The sequence below is a fragment of the Psammomys obesus genome, unplaced genomic scaffold (genome assembly GCF_907164565.1).
Source record: "Psammomys obesus unplaced genomic scaffold, mPsaObe1.curated_primary_1811, whole genome shotgun sequence".
Classification (NCBI taxonomy): Eukaryota; Metazoa; Chordata; class Mammalia; order Rodentia; family Muridae; genus Psammomys; species Psammomys obesus.
The window spans coordinates 15,864,879-15,876,477 of record NW_026592890.1 but is presented as its reverse complement, the minus strand read 5'-3'; the positions used below and the strand labels follow the sequence as shown (position 1 = coordinate 15,876,477).

Here is an 11,599-nt window from a genome sequence, read left to right as displayed (position 1 = left end):
TCTCCTTCTACTTTCTTCTTCCAAATATGTGCACAGATGCCTCCTCTTTAGTACTCTTTGTCCTTAAGAACCTTGTCTCCATCCCTTTCCTGTGATTGTGAAAGGCTTCGAAGGCTGAGAAAGCCAATGGAGTGGATGATTGCGAGAAATGCCCAGGCTTTGCCATGAAGGATTTACTGTTGTAAATTTACTGTTGTAAATCGCAGATCACCTCCTACACTTACAGTTGGAATTTTAAATTCTCTTTAAGAAAAAAAAATGTTGAACTTTATTTTCTTTTACCTGTTGGTATTTTCGAATCCAAATTATTACAGAAGGTATACGTGCAAAAAATGAACTTTCAAGTGTCGCGTTGATTAATAGATGTGGACAATTTTAAGAGGTTTGGAAAGCATTTAGTAACGAAGAAAGCTCTAATGCTGAAGGTCTAGAAGATGAGGAAACAAGATCATGTGACGCTCTCTGGTTCACAGGCTAATAGGTGAGAAGGTCTCAAGGGGAATCTAGTTCTCCTGACCCTCAGTCCAGTCAGCCCTTCTCCCGCATACCACCTCTAATGCTGCCCCTTGGCCTTGTCTGTGTCTCTCTATTCCCAGCAGCAGAGATGCTAGCCTCATTGTAAAGGCCTCAGACTTGGAGCAACAAATCTCAGCTTCTAGGATTCCTCCAGAAGTAAACTCCTCTTGCATTGCAGTTAAAGCGTTTTTTAAAATTTAAAATGAATTTTTAGCCATGTTTCTTTCGTAGGAGTGTAGCATTTTTTGTACAATTACTATTTTAAATTTTTTATTTTTTTTCAATTTATTCAGTTTATATCCCAATTGTGACCCCCTCCCTCATCTTCTCCAGGTCCCACCCTCTTTCCCTCTTCCTCCCCTATCCCTTTTCCCTAGTCCACTGATAGGGGAAGTCCTGCTCTCCTACAATTACTTTTAATGAATATCTGAGCTCATTTTCAATGTTCTCATGGCCAAACAGGAGGTAATAATAGCTATACTCCATGTTGTAAAAATTAAATACAGTAATTCATGAGAGTACCTGATATAAAATCTGGCTCCCTATAAATGCCAGGCCCCATGCTTTATTTTCCTTTAAAATAAAACTGTCATATGAAACATCACATTGATATAAAACATTTATATGTTGTATTTAGAACTTTCCTGGCTAATATTTGCTAAATATAGAAAATGTTATGGAATTCCTTTGAATAAACATTAACTTGTATTTTTAAAGTCTTTAAGTAAAATTCACCTCTCAGAATCTGCTTCATATTGGCTATGAGAGGTGAATTTCAATGAAGTTTCTCACTGAGTATGCTCAATTTTGTTTTCTCAAATCTCTGCAGTACTGACTCATACCCTGCCCTGCTATGCTTGGTATGTAATTTATCATCAGTATGAATTGCTATGCTATCCAATTGTCTCTGTATGGTATTTTGTTCTTTCAAGAAAATTTACATTGAGGAATATTGTATTCTACTATGGTTAGTTTTCCTATTGTTATATAGGTTGTTATTGATGCCTTGTAATCCTTTCATAGTTGTGTGTGTGTGTGTGTGTGTGTGTGTGTCACATATGGAGGCCAGAGGTTGACTTTGGGTGCCCTCCTCTATTGTTCTCCACATTATTCTTTGAGATGAAGTGTCTCACTGAAGTTGATCTTTGCTATTTAGGCTAAATTAGCTGGCCGGAAAACCTTTAGGTTCTGCGTGACTTCACACCTACAGTACTGGAGTTACAGATATGAGAGGGCATGTCTGCCTTTTTACAATATGGTTTCTGGTGATCAGAACTCAGGTCCTCAAGCTTGTACAGAAAGCATTTTGACTACTGAGCTATCTGTCAAGCTCATTGTGGTGCATTCTTAAATGAACACATTGTATCACTGGAGAGCAACAACAGTCACAACCGTAGACATTAGTTAGCCTTCACTTTTCAGAGAAGGAAACTGAGGCCCACAGAGGGAGAGTATCTCTCACACAAATCTGCTCATTTATGGCCCAGTGCTCTTGACCTGTAGCTTCGCTGTCTCCTCTCAACTGCGTTCTATTAAACAAGATTCTGTCTTCACCAAAATCTTATTCTGTGAACTTTGCCAGTTAAAACCCTGTTTTCAATAGAGATTTATATTATCAGCTTAGCACTTGTATGACCAAGTATTTTTTAATTTAAATAAAGTATTTATTGAAAGTCTAAATTTTCTTTTAAATCATTTGTTTCTATTTTTCAACTTCTTGCTCTGAGAAATCTGAAGCCTACAAAAAAGTTGAAAGAATACTGCAGCAAATAGCCATATAATCCTTTATTTGGATTAACAGTTCTTTCCATGTTTGCTGTGGTGTGTATATATATATGAGAGAGGCCTAGGGGTATATGTGGAGCCATAAAGAAAAACAGACATAGAAAAAATAGTTTGATAGCTGCAGACGTCGCAACAGTGTTTTCATACTTTCGCATATGTTTCCTAAGATGGAACGAGTACTACCGTAATAGCTTTACAATGGGTACATTGAGACAAATACATCTTGGGTGATTTCTGTCATTACAGAGCACAAACTCAGGCATCAACATCACTAGGCAATGATCTATTCCTTACAAGACCACTCCTATGTTTAGTTTGTTCTTGACTGAAACATCATTATACATTGTGTAACACATCTGACACATTTCACAGTGATAAAATATTATCTAACCACCTGTCCCTCTCAAAGTTCTCTGGTTGTCACAAAATGCTCTTTCTGTGTGTTGTAATTCACCAGCTGATCATTTTAGCTAAGGTACTCTTCATTTATTTCCTCTGTTTACTATTTTGTTATCACTAAAAATAATGGACTTTAAAAAAAATTGTGGTATCGAAACTTTGAAATTTGGCTAGGAAAGTGTTTTCAGCACTTTCTCTAAAATTGTTGCCATGATTCTATATCTCTATGAAATGCATAAGAAATGATTATGGATTTTTTTTTCTGTGTAATTTATGGTCACTTTTCAACAGGTTGAATTTTTCTAAATGTTTGAGAAAAAATATTTAGTCCCCTTTAATAGTCTGTTAGCTGCTCAGACTCAGCTCTCTCTGAGCTCTTTATTTTGGCATCTACAGATGGATTTCCTCTAATATGAAACTTTCACACTTAAACTAAGATGAATTATGCACACCTTGAATAGGAAACCTTGCTTTCAAAAATAAAAACTGTTATATTTTTGGTTGTGAGTCTAGCCTTTAATGACTGAGCCATCTCTCCCTGATCAAACCAGATTATAAACCCTATTAGACTGGTGATACATGTCCATTTTGTATACTGATATATGTATGTATATATATATACTGATATATATATATGTATAGGATGTCAGTAAACTTCATTAGAGTAAATGGGTGTCTGTGGGAAGGACTCTCCATACCTGAAGTGGTGACAACTCTAAAAAAGAAAATTCTGGACTGGTATTTTTTTTTTTAAATAATGACAAAAGCAACCATATGCTTTTAGTAACAAAGTCAAACAAAACAGGATGATCTAAAACGAGATGCAAATATCTGCCCATTTCTCCCACTCATTGCCTGGAGATAATCACTGGAAATAGTTTGATATGCTTTCTTTGTGATGCTTCTCTTCAATGACAGATACACATACTAAGTATATATTCCTCTGAAAACAACCCCCACATCTTTCCAAATGAGGGCATCAACTTTGCCTTTTAATAAAAAACATTCTGTGTGCTGCTGTTTATAGACAAGCATTTATTCTACTTCATTTTATCCTCTTATAGACTACGCTGCAATGAATATTTTGTTCGCAACATTTGAAAATAGTCTGCCAATAAATTCTAAAAACACTACACCGATTTCCAATATTCGAGGTTCAATCTCACCTCCTTCTCCATAGCTTTAACAGAACTGAATGTTTGACTTTTGGCTAATTTATAGAAACAAAGTTCTCTTAATTTACCATTTTCTGATTAGTAGTAAAACTGGGTGCTGTAACTGTGTTTGGTCGGTATGTATATTTATTGTGCAAATTGTTCAGTCAATCCCCTTCCCATTTTTTTTCCTTATATATTATTTTCTTTGTTTTAGCCTTCACATACTAGCTAGTGTTTCTCAGAGATGTTTTGCAAAGTTGTTTTTTTTTCAGTTTTCATATATCTGTTTACAGAACCTTTAATTACACTATATCCAAAACATACATATTATCAAGTCTCTCAGTCTTTTCTTTCATAAGGCCTGAGATTGTGAGCTTCGATACACAAAATACTACAAATACATTTTCCATGTTTTAGAACATTTATTTATTTATTTATTGTGTGTGTGTGTGTGTGTGTGTGTGTGTGTGTGTGTATTAGGAATACTTGTATATGAGGGTGGGATGTATGTACTTATTCAAGCATTTATGGAATCCAGAGCAAGACACTAGATACTGGATAGCTTTTTGGTTTTGTTTTTGTTTTTTGTTGTTGTTCTTGGCCTTCTGCCCTTGAGATATTTCAGCTAGAAGAGGTGGCCCACAAGCTGTTTGGATCAATCTGTTTCCTCCCCCCAATGCTGGTGTCATAGGCATGCACAGCCGTGTCTGACTCTATATGGTGAAGGGATTTGAACTCAGGTGTCCATGTTTGCCTAGTAAGGGCTCTTATCCTCTTTGCTTTTTCTTTAGATTTATTTTTGTTTGACATTTTAACTAAGATTCTTTTGGAAATTATTTCACGTAAGAGTCCAAAATGATTTATTTTTACTGATTTAGGCATAGTTTTAACTTAAGTGATTGAAACAGATCAACTTTATTTTCAAGTTTCAAAATAGCGCCTTTGTAATTTTACATAAACTCGTGTGTCTTTCCTGGACTCCCTTTCCTGCTCCCGTGACACAGTCACTGTTTGTGTGTGCATACCATTCTAATGGTATATTTTGATACCCAGTAGAGCAAAGCCAGAACAAAAACTTTTTCTGGATATTTTTTATTTTCCTTCCTTATTACACTGCCATTTTCCAGCCCAGTGGTTGGCCTCTTCAGCTTGTGGTTGCACTGGTTTTTGTTTACCTTGGCTCTTCAAATTCCATACTTTACATTCTCACATTCTGCAGCCTTTTCCCATTTCAGGCTCGGTCCCGTTTGGTAAGTGCACCATTATTGGGATCTAGAAGAGATTAAACTGTGTATATACGTGCCAAAGCAACGTAGACTGACTAAAAGATTAGGACATTTAAGCAATTAGTTGTTTTACTCCTCATTTCACTAAAACAGGGAAATCAAAGGCCCAGAATGTAATCCATATCATTCTCTAAATTTATATATATGACATATATTTCCAAATACATATTAACATATAATATATATTAATTTCCGTTTACCTGGTTGGACATGCCAAAATTTGCAGTTTTAAAAAGGCAAGGATCTCATGAGGGTGTCTGCATTTATTTTAGCTCTTTCAGTTAACAGACAAGTATAGTATAACATCAACCAGTTTGGTCTAGAAAGATAAGTGATACACTAGTGAGGAATAAGAGTTCATGTTCTAATTTATATTAATTAACTTAATGATAATAATGTAACCATGGTAAACACAAATCATTCTATTTCCATGTGATTTAACTGTGTTTCTATATGTTGTAATATTCAAAGGATCTTTTAAAACGCAATCCTGACAGGATACATTGATGATATACGTGCAGGCATTTGTATTTTGAGTAAGGATAACACTGATTAAGCTTAATTATTTATTATTAAATTATTAAAATTTTAATTAAGATAAAACTAAAAATAGTAAAGAACGATAGAAGGAAACTTTATTTTTCCAAACAGAAAATGTAATTCTGACTTCTAAATTTGGCTTTAGTTATGAATTTTTCTCTTGTTTCTGTATTGCTTTAGATGGAATATGGAGTGTTTCTCCTCTCTCAATCCTATGCAGAAGAATAAAATCGTTGACTGCAGATTCACTTTGCATTGGGATTGGATGTGGGCTATAGTCTTCCCTGCTCCTGCACATAGCAAACAAGCTTACCATGAGATTCCAGATGTTTCCACTTCTTGTTTAAGACTGTATTGGACCTCCCAGGAGCAAATGTCAGCATGGTAGAGTGATAGACCCTGTCTCCTTCGTGTTAGGAAGAAAGTTTTAAACCTGTAGCCTTGCCAGCAATTTAAGCCTGCTTCCCGATGGGCAAGTAAGTTTCACAGACCTACAATATCAACTTACTACCAGTGGTATCAGTCGGAAATGGAGCTGTCTAAATTGTGACATTACAATCTCATTTAGAAAGTGAATCCTAACTGGAAAGACAGCTGCACTCATTTGATCTTGTAAACAGGCCATATGAATTTCTGCAATGAGCTCTGACTGATGAATACACAGGGAGTATTGCAGCTTTGATTTTTAAAAAATTGCATGGGGGAGGAGAAGGAGGTTATGGGGAGATTGGAGTAGCAAATTGATGGCACCTAATTGGGTTAAAGAGGACTCCTAATAGAGACTGTTGGGAGAGAGAAAGCAAGGCTGGTGGGGAGAGCTGTCAGGTGTTCGGTGAGACGAAGCTCATTGTTCCCCTAATTTACTCTGCTCTCTTCCCAAATGTGCTTTTGGAGCCCAGTCAGCAAAGCCAGATTTGAAAATGAGAAAGCCTCCTTAAACACCCCTTGAGAGCATCCCCCTCTTCTGAAAAACAAGCTTCCCAGACTCCTCACATTTTAGTGAGATGGCCTGTAGCTCAATGACATGGGATGGATTAATCTTCTCAAGTACATAGTGGTTTAAGTTGGAGATTGATTTAGACCAATGGCTTAATAATCTGTGCCTGTTTTTATAATGTTAGTGATTTTAGTCTTGAAACAAACACTCCTTTCTGAAAAAGCCCACTAAACTTTCACTTTACATTTCATTAATCCCGACTGAAGTAATCAGGTAGAAGAGAACAGAATGGTAAATGTCCCTGAGGGTGGGAATTTTGTATTTGGACTTTTGAGGGAAAACGGTGAGCAATGTGGCTACTTTTTGGTTCCAATGAGAAAGACATGCATACATATTAATGATGCTAATTTTAAAAGCCAGTCATAAATATGGGTAGCAAATTAAATTTCAAGAGTGTTTTGAATGGTGAAGCAGGCATTAACTGAGAAAGGGATAAAAGAAAGAAGGAAGCAAAATTTTACTCCATCTCAAAACTATTTTCAGGCCAAGGATAAAATTTTCATGGTGTGGAACTGTGGTGCTTTTGATTTCCTGGCACAAGATGGACTGAGGACTGATATGCTGGGCCTTTACTCCTCCAGGAGCCTGCCTGCTCACTATTAAGGCTGAGCTTTCCCTGGGCTGAAAACTGCTTGTACATTGGCCATTTAACTTGCCAGCATTCTGCTCTCCTGTGTGGAAAATGTGGATCTTCAGCCACATAATGTCTTTCCATTAGCGATGGCGGCTCTCCAAAGTAGGGCTGTGGTTTAAACACAAATGGGCAGAGTGGGCCAAAATGAATGCAATTTTGAGTCTACTATCTTTAAAAGGTGGATCTGGAGGCAATTTAGTGAGTGTAAATTACAATTGACTTTGGAAGAAATAACTCATACACTTGAACCTCCTTAGATGTGTAGCCAATAGGGGGTAGCCAGGCTAACATGAAATTTTACACATCCATCAGCTAAAGAAAAGATCCAAATGTAAAAATCTAGCTATCATATGGATTCGTAACACCCCCTGGAGGACTTGCAGCCCACAAATCAATGAATGGTTTATGCTGAGCCAAAAATGTACTTGCTCCGTGTTTCTCATTTTTCTTAACCATTTTAGAATGAGCCCGACAATCACTCCTGCAGAAGGTACTCATCAGCAGCGAGGGGGCCACTTAAGGCAGCCAGGTCATGTTTTTTGGCCACCATCTTAGCCCTTGCAGTGAATGGCTTTGTTCCCTTTAAAACTTAAGCCAAGAAGACATTTTCCACCATGCAGGTGTTTTGATGTGAGGTACTTAAAAAGGTATCAAACCTTGCTACTTACTGCCACCAATTCCCTATGCTATTGTGCTTCTCCTCGGTAGCAGATTCACAGCCTGTTCTTGGCCATTATCTGACGTGTGTGTGTGTGTGTGTGTGTGTGTGTGTGTGTGTGTGTGCGCACCTGTGTGACCTGCTCTTTATTTTTGCCCGATGTCACCAGCTAGAAGAGCTTCTGCATTCACAGGCTTGAGTTCTCTGGGTGGTTCTCTGTTTAAGGCTGTAGAAGTAACATGTAGCTATTGCTAGTATCTGGGGAAAAAGGAAATTTTTACATGTGCTTAAAATTGTGAAGTACTACTAACTAAATAATAAACAGTAAGAACTGTTTACTCCTTAACTAAATAAATAAGCGCACCTCCTCTTTTTGAACTGTGAGACTGTCAGGGACAAATATTACAATTCTTTGAAAAAGATGTCGGATATTTGAGATTCTTGAATGTTGTCTTTTGCAATTTAGTATATTTCTTTTTTTTAATTTGATTTTTATTTTATGTTCATTGGTGTCTTGCCTGCATGTATGTCTGTGAGGGTGTCAGAAATCCTGGAACTAGAGCTGCCATGAGGAGGCTGAGAATCGAACCTGGGTCCTCTGGAAGAGCAGCTACTGAGCCATCTCTCTAGCTCCTTCAAGTCAGCACATTTCAAAACTAGCATTTTCCATCATACTGTCCATAAATATTCAAATTAAAAATATATTTAAAAGCCTCCTAGAAATTCTCTATGAACAATTCCAAGAAAGTAGATGTAGCAGAAAATGTTTTCTATTTGCAAAAAATTGTGACTAGAATTATGAGTTTGTACTTCATTGATGTTTTTATTAGAAAAACAACTAAATATACATATACATACAAGGTTTTCTTCATTTTTTTCTCCTCCTCTTCCTCTTTTTTCCTTCTGTATCTACTCCTCCTCTTCTTTTGATACTTAACATTCCAATTAGGAACAATCCAGAATTCTGAATACAAAAATGACCCGCATAGGTGGGGCTTCCCCTTTCTGTCATGAAAATCAATTCCTGCTGCTGGCATTTTAAGGTTAGCACAGTGTCTCCGTCCATAGTCACCGATGACCCAAGACCACGTTTTGGTTTTAGCCTTGCTCTCTTTAGAGTGTATAAGAGTCTCTGCATCAGCTGAAGAAGGCTGCGGAAAATTTTCAGGCAAAGTTTTCTTTTTTAACTTAGTTAATTTTACAAACTTGCTGTGTACCCTAGCCAATCCTCCTGCTTCCACCTCTGCACTGGCATCATCGTAGAAGTGTATCCCAATGCCCAGGCTGAGTTAGCATGTCAAAAGTATTTATTCAGAAGCCCCACTTCCTAGCTCCCATTTGATTTGACTAATAACAGCTACATCACAGAACTGTTTTCAAAGAGGGTTGGGAAAAAGTAGACTTTTTTTAGTGAGGTACACTAAAGGCTCCAATACTATAAGAGTTCTGTTAGTGATGCAAAAGGAAACTGAGAATCAAATAGGCACACAGTGTAATCTGTTACATCTGTGGCTTGCAGGGCTCAACAGACAGTTCCTGTGACAATGTACTACTCAAATATGGACGCTTTTAAAGTCACTTAAACTTTACATTTCTTATCAGTAAAGAACTGGATATGGAGAAGAGAAATAACAATTAAAAGTGGGGTACAGATTTAAACAGAAAATTCTCAAAAGAAGAAATTCAAATGACCAAAAAAACACTTAAATGGTCACTATCTTTAGCCACCAGGGAAATACAAGTCAAAACTACTTTGAAATATCACCTTACATGCATCAGAATGGTCAAGATCAATAAAACAAGTGACAGTTTGTGCTGATGAGGATGTGGAGCCAAGGGGAAGGATGGTGGAGGTGTAAACTTGTACAGCCACTACTGAAATCAGTATGTCAGTTCCTCAGGAAGATGGAAATTGATCTACCTCAAAATCCAGCTATACTATTCTTGGGCATATTCCCAAAGGACACTTCACCCTATCACAGAGACACTTGCTCAACCATGTTCACTGCTGCTCTATTCGTAATAGCCAGAAACTGGAAACTACCTAAAAATCCCTCAGCGGATGACTGGATAAAGAATACAAAATGGAGTATTGCTAAGCCATTAAAAAAATGAAATCTTCATGTAAATGAATGGAACTAGAGAAAATCCTGAGTGAGGTATCAGACCCAGAAAGACAAACATGGTGTATATTCATTTATATGTGGATATTAGCTGTTAAGTCAATAATAATCAAGCTACAATTCATAGAACCACATAGGTATAGAGTAAGGGACTAGGGAAAACGGATACATCTCCCTAGAAAAAGGAAATAAAATAGAAATTATTTAGGTTGCAACCTAGAACAGGTATGTGCCTTGCTCAGAAAAAAACTCATCCTGTGGCAGATGGGAACACATACAGAAACCCACAGCCAGATGTTATGCAGTGAGTGAGAGACTTTGGAATGCTCAATCCTACATGGGGTGTCTTCATCAAATTCTTTCCCCCACGGCTCAGGGAAGCCAGCAGAACAGGAGATAAAAAGGTGTAAGAGCCAGAGAGGGAGTAGAAATGGAGGAAAAGAGATCCTCTAAGTCAACAAGATTGAAGAACATGTGATCTCATGGAGACAAGGCAGTATGAACAGGGCTTGCATGGGTCTGCACCAGGTCATTTGCATATATATTATGGCTTCCGTTTTTGTTTTTATGGGATTGTGGTGTGTGGGGAAGAGTGGGTCTTTGGTTCTTGAGCCTTCTCTTGGACTCTTTTCATCTTGTTTTTTTTTTTTGGTTTGGTCCAATTCTAACAAGTTAGTTTTTGGTTTATCTTATTTTATTGTTACCCTGTAGAAACCTGTTTGAATTCTAATGAGAGACAGAAAAGGAGTAGATCCAGAGGAGAGGGATGTGGAGAGAAACTGAAAGGAAAAACCATAATCTGGACATTTTATGTGAGAAAAAAAATTCACTCAAGGCCTCCTCAGAAACATGAATAGTTCGAGGATATTCTGGGCTATGTGAGAACATGTCTCAGAAAATCAAATGCTGTAGGGTTTGGACATACCCACTATGCAGCTCCAGTGTTTGCTGGTTTGTGCAAACTTCACTGCCGTACTAGAAACAAAAGTGACAGTGGGTTACAGTAGCAGGTTTCACCAAACCCAAAGCAAAAAAATCTTCTAACTGAACTGCCTCTTACTGCAAACTAAGCATGCCTAACACCTATTTAGTGCCAACCACACAAACCAATTGATGGAAGGAGAGTCAGGAGAGAAAATGACAGCAATATTACTGATTTCAGTTACAACAGCCTATTGCTTTGACAGCACATATAATAAAATTGGAACAATGCAGAGAAAATCACCATTATCCCCATGCAAGAATGGCACAGAAATTTATGAAGTGTTTCACATTTAAAATAAACAATGAACCACATAAGTTTGCAAACTTTACAAACGCATTTGGGTTTGTACAAGAGAATAGGCTCATGAGATTTCTACTTTGTTAGTTTCACAGAAAATTCAGGTCTGTGATCACTATTTTCAAATTTATTACTTCCTGGAAACCTGATTTTTCTTTCCATGTTTATGCATCTTCATATCATTTGGTATATTATAATTTTTTACCTCTTTATTGTTTGATG

At 37.2% G+C, this 11,599-nt stretch overlaps 1 non-coding gene across 1 annotated transcript; it reads left to right on the top strand.

Annotated features, from left to right (window-relative positions):
* Nucleotides 1-11,270: 11,270 nt before the first annotated feature.
* Nucleotides 11,271-11,373, top strand: LOC129683472 (U6 spliceosomal RNA). Its single transcript, XR_008721156.1, has one exon. It is a non-coding gene; the product is annotated as a U6 spliceosomal RNA (small nuclear RNA).
* Nucleotides 11,374-11,599: the final 226 nt, after the last annotated feature.